The sequence below is a fragment of the Ranitomeya variabilis genome, chromosome 3 (assembly GCF_051348905.1).
Source record: "Ranitomeya variabilis isolate aRanVar5 chromosome 3, aRanVar5.hap1, whole genome shotgun sequence".
NCBI classification, from domain to species: domain Eukaryota; kingdom Metazoa; phylum Chordata; class Amphibia; order Anura; family Dendrobatidae; genus Ranitomeya; species Ranitomeya variabilis.
In genome coordinates this window covers 574,060,792-574,073,855 of record NC_135234.1, presented here as the reverse complement: position 1 = coordinate 574,073,855, position 13,064 = coordinate 574,060,792, and the positions used below count along the sequence as shown (strand labels likewise).

The window sequence follows — 13,064 nt, the reverse complement described above, 5'->3', positions numbered from 1 at the left end:
TTTCTCCATTTCAGAAAAAAAATACAAAATGTATTGCTTAGAAATTCGGAGACATGTTGTCAGAAGTTTACAGAATAAAAGAACAATTTACATTTTATTCAAAAATATACCTACAAAGAGAAAAATCAGACAAAATAAAAATTTTAAAGTGGTCTCTTAATTTTTGCCAGAGCTGTATATGCTATCTATCTATATATATATATATATATATATATATATATATATATATATATATATATATATACACATATATACATACATACATACATACATACATACATACATACATACATACACACACACAGCAACCGATTAACGGAAGCCTATAGGCTGCAGTAATCATGTGACCATGTCATAAAATCGCCAGGGGGACCAAGAGCTCAGAGTGGAGTGCGTTAAGTTTTAAAAAAATGTTACTAGGCACATTGGCGATATTGAAAAGGGGTTGTCCAGTAGTTGACAGCCCCTTTAAGTACAAGTGTATTTTTAAATTAAACACTATAAATAGAACTTTCTGCTACTCTAGCCATACTTTCATCATTTTATTCATGTGAAATCAATGTTCACACTAGCATTGTGAACCTCCATCAGGGATCCTGGCACTTGTATTTTTTCTGGCAAGAATGTCACTATTTTAAAACAACAGAACCAAAAAAGATTGATATGAAGAGCTTTTCTCACTTTTTTACATTTTTTGAAAAGAGCTACCAAATAAAAAAAATTACTGCAGCCAATCAGTGGCTCCATTGGTCATGCATCATACTTTACTGGCATCACTGCTCAGTGATAGGAGCCAGTAGTTCACTGCTAAGGCCACTGACTGGCTGCAGTAGTCACATGCCACTGGGGAAAAGAAAGCAGCAGGGGAAAAAAGAAATCTGGTTTAAGAAAAATTTGCTGTAATAAAGTCTTTGGATCCAGAAGAGAACTATCACAATGAAAAGGCTTCTTTAACAAACAAAAGCTATTGCAGCAGTGTCAATGTGGCCTAAATATCAGTCCTGACATCCTATACTCAGAATTTTCTATTTATAGAATTTTCTTCAATACTAATAGAAATATTGAGTGGAAATAATACCAGACTCTACAGATAAGCATTAGCTTGACAGTCTAAAAGTACAGTTTGAAAGGTAACAATGGAATTCACATTACATGCACAAAGTGTAAAGGTACCGTCACACTAAGCGACGCTGCAGCGATAGCGACAGCAATGCCGATCGCTGCAGCGTCGCTGTGTGGTCGCTGGAGAGCTGTCACACAGACCGCTCTCCAGCGACCAGCGATGCCGAGGTCCCCGGGTAACCAGGGTAAACATCGGGTTGCTAAGCGCAGGGCCGCGCTTAGTAACCCGATGTTTACCCTGGTTACCAGCGTAAAAGTTAAAAAAACAAACAGTACATGCTCACCTGCGCGTCCCCCAGCCTCTGCATCCTGACGCTGACTGAGCTCCGGCCCTAACAGCACAGCGGTGACGTCACCGCTGTTGCTTTCACTTTCAGTTTAGGGCCGGCGCTTTAGTGTCAGGAAGCAGAGGCTGGGGGACGCGCAGGTGAGTATGTACTGTTTGTTTTTTTAACTTTTACGCTGGTAACCAGGGTAAACATCGGGTTACTAAGCGCGGCCCTGCGCTTAGTAACCCGATGTTTACCCTGGTTACCAGTGTAAAATATCGCTGGTATCGTCGCTTTTGCTGTCAAACACGGCGATACACGGCGACCTAGCGACCAAATAATGTGCAGACCTTCTAGCAGCGACCAGCAATTTCACAGCGGGATCCAGATCGCTGCTGCGTGTCAAATACAGCGATATCGCCATCCAGGTCGCTGCAACGTCACGGATTGCTGGCGATATCGCCTAGTGTGACGGTACCTTAAGAATTACAGTTATAGATTAGCGATTATCTTAGAAGACAAAACGACATGGCTCATTGTTTGAAACATTTCCAAAGTAGGAGATAACTGGATCCATTACACATGCACATCAGCAAAGTAATCACTTTTCAAACAGGAGACAAGAAAAAAAATGCTCAAACAATTATTGGATGAATAGGAATATCACACATGTAATAATGTAAGTGTATAGTAAAAGATAGAGAAATGCAAAGCCCACATATATGTGCATCTATAAGTTGTGTTAAGGTCATGTTATTGAGGACCCATGAGTTTGACAATTTTACATGAAAACGTGTAAAAATAAGTGTCATAAATAGGTCAAATAGCAATAAACATTAAGAATTTATCGCAAGAAAAGGAGGTATGCATATTCTCAAGCATCGGATCTGACAAATTGGACTGATATTGTTTTTGACAAATAACCCTAAGTTGCATGTAATAGTACTAGGCACCATATCCTGATTGTAAGAAGGATGCCATTCACTGTGCCACAGTGCTCCATCAGTGTTTTAGCCACCATAAATAATTACCTGATCTACAGCTGCTTTCCTAAATTAAGAGGAAACAATCTCATATGACAACATGTGGAAGATGTTCTCATCTAACAGCTTAGTCTTTGGCAGGTCCCTCTATTTCTACTCCGTTGCTCCAGGTTAATGATCTAAGTTATATAGAAGGCCTCCACAGCACAACCAGTAGCCATCGTCTATCCCAAAAGGTGGAAAACACAGTCATGATGTCAATCATGTTCTGCCATCAGAGAATAGGCAGCACAGTTTATATGTCCTCCCTGTGTTTGTGGGGGTTTCCTCTGGGTTCTCCGATTTCCTCCCACATTCCAAAGACATACTGATAGGGAATTTAGATTGTGAGCCCCATCAAGGGCAGTGATGATAATATGTGCAAACTGTAAAGAGCTGCGGAATATGTTAGCGCTATATAAAAAAAGATTATTATCACAGTACCGCACAACAAAAGACAAACAGGGCTATCCATAGTGCCTGTTCGCATTTGCCAGCTTAGAGGATTTTGAAACAATGGCTGTTTCTATAGTCATCTCAACCTTTCAATATAATCTGTGATTCTGGAGCCTTGTGACTGTCTGCCAACTTGGTATTTTCACACCAAGTCTATCAACCAGCTAAAAAGAGGTCTCCAGAAGGTAACTTTTGTAAGTAGCTTGGTACAAAAGAGCTGATCTGAATGTCCATATTCTGGCAGGTAAGACGAAGGAAAGAAAAAAAAAATTGTAAACTGGAGATGTGATGATTGTGTAAGGCTAGGTTCACATTGCATTCTGTGCGTCCGTTAAATGGACGTTACACCGTGGCATAACGGAGGTGTAACGTAGTCGGTTAACGCCGCCATTGAATGCAATGTCGGATGCATCGCTAGCGCACACCCACAATGGGCCTGCGCTAGCCATGTGCAGTCATTGAGTGACGGACCCTGAGACGCGGGCTGCAGCATTTCCAGGTCCGTCACTGCTAGCGCAGATAGAGCTAGCAGATGCTCTATCTGCACTAGCGCGATGAAACATCGGCACTTGTGTTAACAGCAGCCCGTTAACGTATGTGTTGAACGGGCTGCTGTTAACGCAATGTGAACCCAGCCTTAGTCAAACCATCTCGCTGAGTTGAATGTGGCTCTAAAGGTAGGAAAGATTGAGAACCACTGCTGTAAACCGACCCAAAACTACCAGCTCAGATTCACCGCTGTCTTTGGTCCGATTCATCATTGTCTTTGTGCATTTCCTTTGGATTAAAAACTTTTCTAATACTGACATTTTTGCACCTTATTCATGGTTTAATTTGCACCTTTTTAAGTTACGGTAACTTTACTTGGTTCGTTCTGTTTATGCTTAACAGTGAAGGGCTAGTATACCTTTTACAGATATTTTAGCCTAATTGATTATTTGTTACTTTTAGGCTATGTGCACACATAAGAAAAGAGGTGCAGAATTTTCTGCACAAAATCCGCATCTCCTGGCAGCCTTGTGCGGATTTTCTGTGGTTTTTCTCAATGCGTATTTCTATTATGGAGGAGTGCAGAAACGCTGCAGATCCACACAAAAGAAGTGACATGCACTTCTTTAAAATCCGCAGCAATTCCGCACTGATTTTTCTGCACCATGTGCACAGCTTTTTTTTTTTACATTGATTTACATTGTACTGTAAATCACAGTGCAGATCTGCAGCGTTTCTGCGTGGAAAAAAACGCTGCGGATCCGCACTAAATCTGCATCGACTGCACACAGCCTTATAATGTCACAACATTTTTATGCAGGCACACTCCAGTACACCACTGAAGTACAAAATCTGTCTAATGTTATTTTAGTGTAGTTTTTTGCTCTAAAAAGGTTCAAAAATGATAAAAAAAGACAAAAAAAAAAGAGCATCTTTGATTTTGTGCAAAATTCATTAACAAAATGGCTCAAGACAAAAGAAAAGTCACTTAAAAAAAGCCACAAATGATGAATCAAAGCATTTGTCTACAAGGAGACTAGGTGTTATGGTGGCAATGTACCGTATTTCGCGGACTATAAGACGCACCGGACCATAAGGCGCACCCCAAATTTGGGGTGAAAATTGCAGAAAAAAAGATTTTTTATAAGATGGGGGTCTGTCTTATTGTCCGAATTTACAGTATCTTACCTGAGGGCTGGTGGTGGCAGAGCAGGGTCACAGGAGGCATGGTGGCGGCAGAGGTGGGGTGATGCGGTACGGCGTGCACCTGAGCAGGATCCCTTCCTGCTTAGGTGGGCGACGCCACGGCCTGGTGTCCATGGGAGGGTGGCAGCAGTGGTTACCAACAGGAGCTGGGATGAGGAGGCACAGTGAGAGGTATGGCGTGGGCAGGGTCCCTTTCCCCGGTGAGGTGATGGAAGGATCTCGTGGGTACATGGACTGGAGATGATGGAGATAGTGGTGTACATTGTGAAGCGAGTATTCCACAGGAGCTCATATGTCTGAGTCCTTGCCGCTTCCCGGCGCTCCTCAGCGCAATAATTATTTCAGAAGCCGGTAATAAGTGAGGAGCTCCGCTACCGAGACACAGCCGCCATGACCGGACACTGCGGGAAAAGCACCTCTGTACTGCTGCGAGCCCTGCTGGAGGCGGAGAGCCGGCCGTGCCATGCGGTGCTGAGGAGCGCCAGGAAGCGGCAAGGACTCAGACATCTGAGCTCCTGTGGAATACTCGCTTCACAATGTACACCACTACCTCCATCATCTCCAGTCCATGTGCCCACGAGATCCTTCCTGAACCTTGCTGCACCCATCCTGGGAAGCAAAAGGATGGAGTATACAGAGTCCAAAGTCCCGGTGAGGTGATGCAGCTGCAGCAGCCCGGTAATGCAGCAGAGCCGGGTGAATCCTGTTGATATCGGTGGGCGCGGCCATCTTCCTGAGGCCGCGCGTTCGCAGATGGAGCTCTGCTGCCCGGGGCTTCAGGAAAATGGCCGCCGCGATCCCCATCTGCGCACGCGCGGCATCCCGCGGCCATTTTCCTGAAGCCCCGGGCAGCAGAGCTCCATCTGCGAACGCGTGGCCTCAGGAAGATGGCCGCGCCCACCGATAACATCAGGATTCACCCGGCTCTGCTGCCTTACCGGGCTGCTGCATCACCTCACCGGGAAAAGGGACCCCGCTCACTGCGCCTCCTCATCTCCACACCTCTGCCGCCACACCTCTGCCGCCGCACCTCTGCCACCGCACCTCTGCCTCCACGGTAAGCCTGCATTGCGACTATTAGACGCACCTCCCATTTTCCCCCCTTTTTTTGGGGGGAAAAAGTGCGTCTTGTAGTCCGAAAAATACGGTATATCAACTCTACCAAGGGAGAAACAGACCTCAAAGCACTCTTTAAACATAAGAAAAAGGTATAGTATTATTAAAAAAGCTATACAGAACGTACGAAATGTATTTAAATAAGGCAAAAACTATTTTAAAAGACTCCAAAAACTACCTTTGACTAGCTGAATGATGAATAAAACAAGAAAATCGAATAATCTGGCACATGTCGTTGGCAAAGTCAGTGTGACGCAAAGCCCCCTGAGTCCTTTCCTCTTTGCCTTTTCTGATATATTAGTCAGTGCCAATCCATTAGAGTCAATAAAATGCCATATTAAGCTAATTTAATACGACATGATCCTAGATAAAACATAATTAAGGAATTAGCATACTCCTACTCTCACTTAAATGTGCAACCATATTGTCTACTTGTCACTGGTATAACTGCCCTAATTTTACGGGATTAAGAACCTGGTCATTTACAGTAAAGTTCACAGAACATTATTTGCTGGGTTATACAAAAGAATACAAGTGAATGCAAATGAGAGAACAGTAGTGAAATATTTGTCTGCAGTGAGTATCGTTGGATTTATATTATGCATGTAATTCCACAACAATGATGTAATTAGGTATTAATAACTACCTATCCTTAGGACCAGCTCCATTTGTGTTCACCTTATGAGCTGGCATGAAGACTGGAGTCGTTTAGCCACCCAGACTACATGGTGGCCACTCCGGGTGGCAGGGAAAAGAGGTTTATTCAAGAATGGACGGAGTAGAACTATCTTATTTATATCTTATACGGTGTTATGAGAAGGTATGAAAGCCACCCTGCAAGATCTGTGGGATTTGGGGAATGGGTTACAGTTAGTTAGATCCCTCAATTTTCTAAATATCGTATTTAAAAGTGGTTTCCAACTAAAAAAAAAAATCTTTAGAAGTTTTTAAAATATATATACTGTACATGCAATTTAGTAATACACTTGAATTGGGAAAGAATCCCTGATCCCAATCGTGCCGGTTCTGGTCACTGCAACTCTACTACTGGCTTGGGTTTCATACAAGAAATACGGTAGGTTCATCTGTCAGGATATGACTAGTAATGTTGTAGAGCGTACTGGCTAACTAGTTCATTTTAATATCTAAGCTAGCCCTCTACTTTATACAGAGACATAGAAGCCGTGACAGACTATATAGCTGGCTTACTTAGGAGCCAGTAAGCCAGCCAACTACACACAAATGGTCACATGCCAGTATAAGAGCTGCTCGTGTCAACCATAAGCCAGAAAATGGAGCTACTAGGACAGGGGCTGATATCGTTAGATCATAGCACCTTCATTAATTCTTAATAAATTATATTTTAAATTATTTAGTCTAAATACTTTTTTCTCCACATGGACACCCTTTCTATTAGTAGCTTTGTAATGATGGATGGACAGAAGCAAGGAAGGAAGGAAGGAGAAATGGAAAAGAAAAAAAAAAGAAAGAAGGACAGAAAAAGAAAGAAAGAAAGTCAACAACTACAGCATCCCATCTTTCGGATTTGTTGGATTTTGTCCATAAAATACTTCTCTAGAAACAAACAAAAATTGAAATAGGCTGAGAATATTTAATTAAATAACCACTGCAGGCAAATGTACAAAAACGGACAGTCCCAGCTGGTATGCAAAGTAATGAGAACTTAGTGGCTATAGAGCAGTTTTCTTGCCTCATCCTTCAGTTCTCTTTTCACCAGTTAATTGGGAATAAAATAACAACTTTGAACTACGATATATACTAGTATATTGAATTGAAAAATGTGCCGCAGCCATAAGCGCCATACACGCTGCTCATAACTGCATTAATCATCACTACTCAAAATGCAAATCAAGTTATCTTTGCCTAAAACCTTGGCATTAAGTGGTTGCACTTGTATATGATCATGAATCAGCACCAAGAGATAAAACAAGCAATAAGTGATTTACACGTCTGAGGCGGGAAACGCTAGTACATATATCGTACCTGAAAAAAAGGTCACTACTGTGGCATGTAATAGTTTGTGCACCCCTGGTCAAAATTACTGTTATTGTGAACAGCTAAGCAAGTTGAAGATGAAATTATCTCTAAAAGGCCTAAAGTCAAAGATGACTCATTTCTTTTATATTCTAGGCTATATATATATATATATATATATATATATATATATTTTTTTTTTTTTTTTTTTCCCCCTTCATCCTTTACATTATAAAAATTACAAAAAGGAAAAGGGGCCGATGCCAAATTTTGGGCACTCTGCATGGTTAGTACCTAGTAGAATCCCCTTTTGAAAGTATTACAACTAGTGATGAGCGAGTATTTCTAGAGCACGCTCGAGTGGTCTCCGAATATATGCGAGTGCTCGGAGATTTAGTTTTGTCCACGCAGCTGTATGATTTGTGGCTACTAGACAGCCTGAATACATTGTGGGGATTCCCTAACAAACAGGCAACCCCCATTCGTACTCAGGCTGGCTAGCAATCGCAAATCATACAGCTGAATGGACAAAAACTAAATTTCCAAGCACTGACAAATACTCAGAGACCACTCGAGCGTGCTCGGGAAAACCCGAGCAATGAGTACACTCGCTCATCACAACTTGTGAACGATTCTTGTAGCCAGACAAGAGTCTTTCAATTACTGTTTTCAGAGTTTCCATTTTCAGAGTGTTAGGCAGCTGCTTAGAAGACCCCATGGCTGCTGTTTTTTGGCACAAGGTTAGAGGAGGCTGGGTTTTTATAAAGCCGGGAAATTTGCATCACCAGACCTTTCCTAATGATGATAGTGAACAAACCATAACCTTAACAGGCTAAGGTCTGAACCCTTGGTCAAAGTTATCTGAGAACACAAATCTCCAAAAGTACTGGCCAATCTTTCGTTTTGTAATTATTAACCCCTTTCTGACATTAGACGTACTATCCCGTCGAGGTGGGCCCGTATGACCACCGACAGAATAGTACGTCATATGCGATCGGCCGCGCTCACGGGGGGAGCGCGACCGAGTGTCAGCTGACTATCACAGCTGACATCCGGCACTATGTGCCAGGAGCGGTCACGGACACATTAACCCCCGGAACACTGCGATCAAACATGATCGCAGCGTTTCGGTGGCATACGGAAGCATCGTGCAGGCAGGGGGCTCCCTGCGTGCTCCCCTGAGACCCTCGGAGCAACGCGATGTGATCGCGTTGCTCCGAGGGTCTCCTACCTCCTTCTCCCTGCAGGCCCCGGATCCAAAATGGCCGCGGAGCTGCTTACGGGTCCTGAAGGCCAGCATGCAGCCAGCGGGTAAGGAAAGGGTGAATCAAACACCCGAAAACCCTGCCCATATGACCCAAAACTGGTCCCGCCAAATTCAGGTGACAGGTTCCCTTTAAGAATTTTGTGTAACATCTCTCTGTGATTTAAGGGCATAAAAATTCAAAGTTGGAAAATTGCGAAATTTTCAAACTTTTCGCCAAATTTCCGTTTTTTTCACAAATAAACGCAGGTAATATCATAGAAATGTTACCACTATCATGAAGTACAATATGTCACGAGAAAATGTCAGAATCATCAGGATCCGTTGAAGCGTTCCAGAGTTATAACCTCATAAAGGGACAGTGGTCAGAATTGTAAAAATTGGCCCGGTCATTAACGTGCAAACCACCCTTGGGGGTAAAGGGGTTAAAATGTAAAAAAAAAAATGTCAATACATTTCTTTTTTTTACTAAAATACAAATGTGTCATCTGTAACTTTAGGCCTTTTGGAGATCATTTCATCTTCAACTTGCTTAACTGTTCACAATAACAGTGATTTTGAGCTTTTCCATGCCACTGTATACTGCAGCTGCATACACCAGTCTATCATACGCACTCATGTTCATTAGCAATAGTTTAGTGACATAAAATCTGTCAATACAATGTCTTACAAAGGTTGTTTTTAACCTTAGTAAAATGCCCATTTAAATGTGAACGCTAAGGTTTATCATTAGCCACTTATTAGTAAGATTTTAACCAAGATTAAAAAAAAATATACGGTATGTATAATTGCAGTGTGTGAACCTTGCCCTATACTAGCCACAGGAGTGCAGTGGCCATGGCCCTGTTTGGAGCAGGGGTCAATACGGGCACAGTGAGCAAAGGACAAGCAGGAAATAGAACTGAAGCTTCATGCTCTCATACAATGAATTAGAAGGGTTTAGGGAGGAAATAAGCAAAGGGCCCTTCAAATATGGATAGAGAACCCTTAGGCTATGTGCACACGTTCAGGAATTTTCACATTTTTTTCGCTATAAAAATGCGATAAAACCACGAAAAAAACGCATACATTAAGCATCCTTTTATTAGAATGCATTCTCTTTTCCGATGCAGAATCGCAGCAAGTTCATTCTTTGTGCGGAATTGCGGGGATTCCGCACATAGGAATGCATTGATCCGCTTACTTTCCGCATGTGGCCATGCCCACCGTGCGGGAAGTAAGTGGATCATGTGCAGTTGGTACCCAGGGTGGAGGAGAGTCTCTGGGAACCATATAATTGTTAAAAAAAAAAAAAAGAATTAAAATAAAAAATCATGATATTCTCACCTTCCCCGGCAGGCTTTCGGCTCCTCGCGATGCTCGCGTTCCCAGTGATGCTTTGCGGCAATGACCTGGCGGTGTCGCGAGACCGCTACGTCATCTGGGGTCATTGCCGCTAAGCATTATTGGGAACGCGAGCATTGCGAGGAGCGGGAAGGCTGCCGGGGACGCCAGAAGGTGAGAATATCATGATTTTTTTTTTTTTTTTTTTTTAATTATTATTATTATTTTTAACATTAGATCTGCATAGGCAGCATCAATAGTAAAAAGTTGGTCACACCTGTCAAACACAATGTTTGACAAGTGTGACCAACCTGTCAATCAGTTTTCCAAGCGATGCTACAGATCACTTGGAAAACGCTAGTGTTTAGTGGGAAAACGCATGCCAATTCTGCATGCGTTTTTCCCGTGACAGGGACAGGGAAATTTCCACGGCAATTTCAGAGGAGGAAGGGAACCTCAGACGTGGAATTTCTTCATAAGGTTCTGCAAAGAATTGCACAAAATTTCTTTAAAATTAATGCAATTTGCATAAATGGAGGTCACCGCTTTCCCTTTTCATAGTTTGGTTGAGCTCTAAGCAATGGAAAAGAGATACAAAAAGGGCACATTTATGAATATAGTTACGCCAGAAATTGGGTCTTGAAGGATTTATCCACACTCAGGGTCTTTTAATACGTTGTGTCTTGAATTTCCCATTCAAGTGAATGAGGCTGAACTTCAATATCAGATGCATCCCATACACAGACATTGTGCTAATTCAGAATAAAATACAGTATGTACCTCTGTTTCTCTGGAGGGAAAAAAAAGCAGACTTTATTTTCTAATCCTGGACAATCTCTTTAAAGGGAATTTGGGAGTGATCACTTGCTGACAAACGCTTTATATCTAGCTTTTTCAAAGACAATTTCAGCAATACCTTTACATGACCAGTCTGTGCCTCCATTACTGAGAAATCAGAGTTTCAATTTATATGGAAATGTGGCTGAAGACCCTTTGCAGACCTGAAGACTCTTCTCCAGCCTCTATGCTGTGTGACATCAAGCAAAGGAGTCGTCAGTCAGGTAGGAGGAGGCGGCGCTTAGTGGGGAATAGAGCTGGAGTGACAGAGGCTTCAGATCCATAAATAGTTCTTCAGCCTGATTTACATATCAATTCAAACAATAATTTCTCAGTAAGATAGGAACAGACTGGCCATGTAAAGGTATTGCTGGACTAGTCTTTGAAAGAGCTATATGCACATATAAATTGGGGTGTGAAAACCTGCTGACAAATTCCCTTTAATGCATTTATGTGAGCTTACAGTCAAATGCCATATATTAACCCCTTTACCCCCAAGGGTGGTTTGCACGTTAATGACCAGGCCAAGTTTTACAATTCTGACCACTGTCCCTTTATGAGGTTATAACTCTGGAACGCTTCAACGGATCCCAGTGATTCTGACACTGTTTTCTCAGGACATATTGTAGTTCATGATAGTGGTAAAATTTCTTTGATATTACCTGCGTTTATTTGTGAAAAAAACAGAAATTTGGCGAAAAGTTTGAAAATGTCGCAATTTTCCAACTTTGAATTTTTATGCAATTAAATCACAGAGATATGTCACACAAAATACATAATAAGTAACATTTCCCACCTGTATACTTTACATCAGCCCAATTTTGGAACCAAATTTTTTTTTGTTAGGGAGTTATAAAGGTTAAAAGTTGACCAGCAATTTCTCATTTTTACAACACCATTTTTTTTTTTTAGGGACCACATCTCATTTGAAGTCATTTTGAGGGGTCTATATAATAGAAAATAACCAAGTGTGACACCATTCTAAAAACTGCACTCCTCAAGGTGGTCAAAACCACATTCAAGAAGTTTATTAACCCTTCAGGTGTTTCACAGGAATTTTTGAATGTTTAAATAAAAATGAACATTTAATTTTTTTTTTTCACAAAAAATTTATTTCAGCTCCAATTTGTTTTATTTTACCAAGGGTAACAGGAGAACATGGACCCCAAAAGTTGTATAATTTGTCCTGAGTACGCTGATACCCCATATGTGGGGGTAAACCACTGTTTGGGCGCATGGGAGAGCTCGGAAGGGAAGGAGCACCGTTTGACTTTTCAATGCAAAATTGACAGGAATTGAGATGGGACGCCATGTTGCGTTTGGAGAGCCACTGATGTGCCTAAACATTGAAACCCCCACAAGTGACACCATTTTGGAAAGTAGACCCCCTAAGGAACTCATCTAGATGTGTTGTGAGAGCTTTGAATCCCCAAGTGTTTCACTACAGTTTAAAACGCAGAGCCGTGAAAATAACTGTTTTCCAATTTGTCCTGAGTATGCTAATACCCCATATGTGGGGGGGAACCACCGTTTGAGCGCATGGCAGAGCTCGGAAGGGAAGGAGCGTCATTTGGAATGCAGACTTAGATGGATTGGTCTGCAGGCGTCACATTGCGTTTGCAGAGCCTCTAATGTACCTAAACACTTGAAACCCCCCACAAGTTACCCCATATTGGAAACTAGACCCCCAAGGAACTTATCTAGATGTGTTGTGAGAACTTTGAACCCCCAAGTATTTCACTACAGTTTATAACGCAGAGCCATGAAAATAAAAAATCCTTTTTTCTTTTTTTCCACAAAAATTAAGAAGGAGCACGGTTTCACTTTTTCAACGCAGAATTGACTGGAATTGAGATCGGACGCCATGTCACTTTTGGAGAGCCCCTGATGTGCCTAAACAGTGGAAACCCCCCAATTCTAACTGAAACCCTAATCCAAACACATCCCTAACCCTAACCACACCCC

At 42.0% G+C, this 13,064-nt stretch overlaps 1 protein-coding gene across 2 annotated transcripts in view; it reads right to left on the bottom strand.

Moving 5' to 3' along the window:
* The window catches only part of KLF12 (KLF transcription factor 12), a 315,189-nt gene that overhangs the window by 264,952 nt on the left and 37,173 nt on the right, over positions 1 to 13,064 (bottom strand). The gene's annotated exons all lie outside the window — the stretch shown is intronic.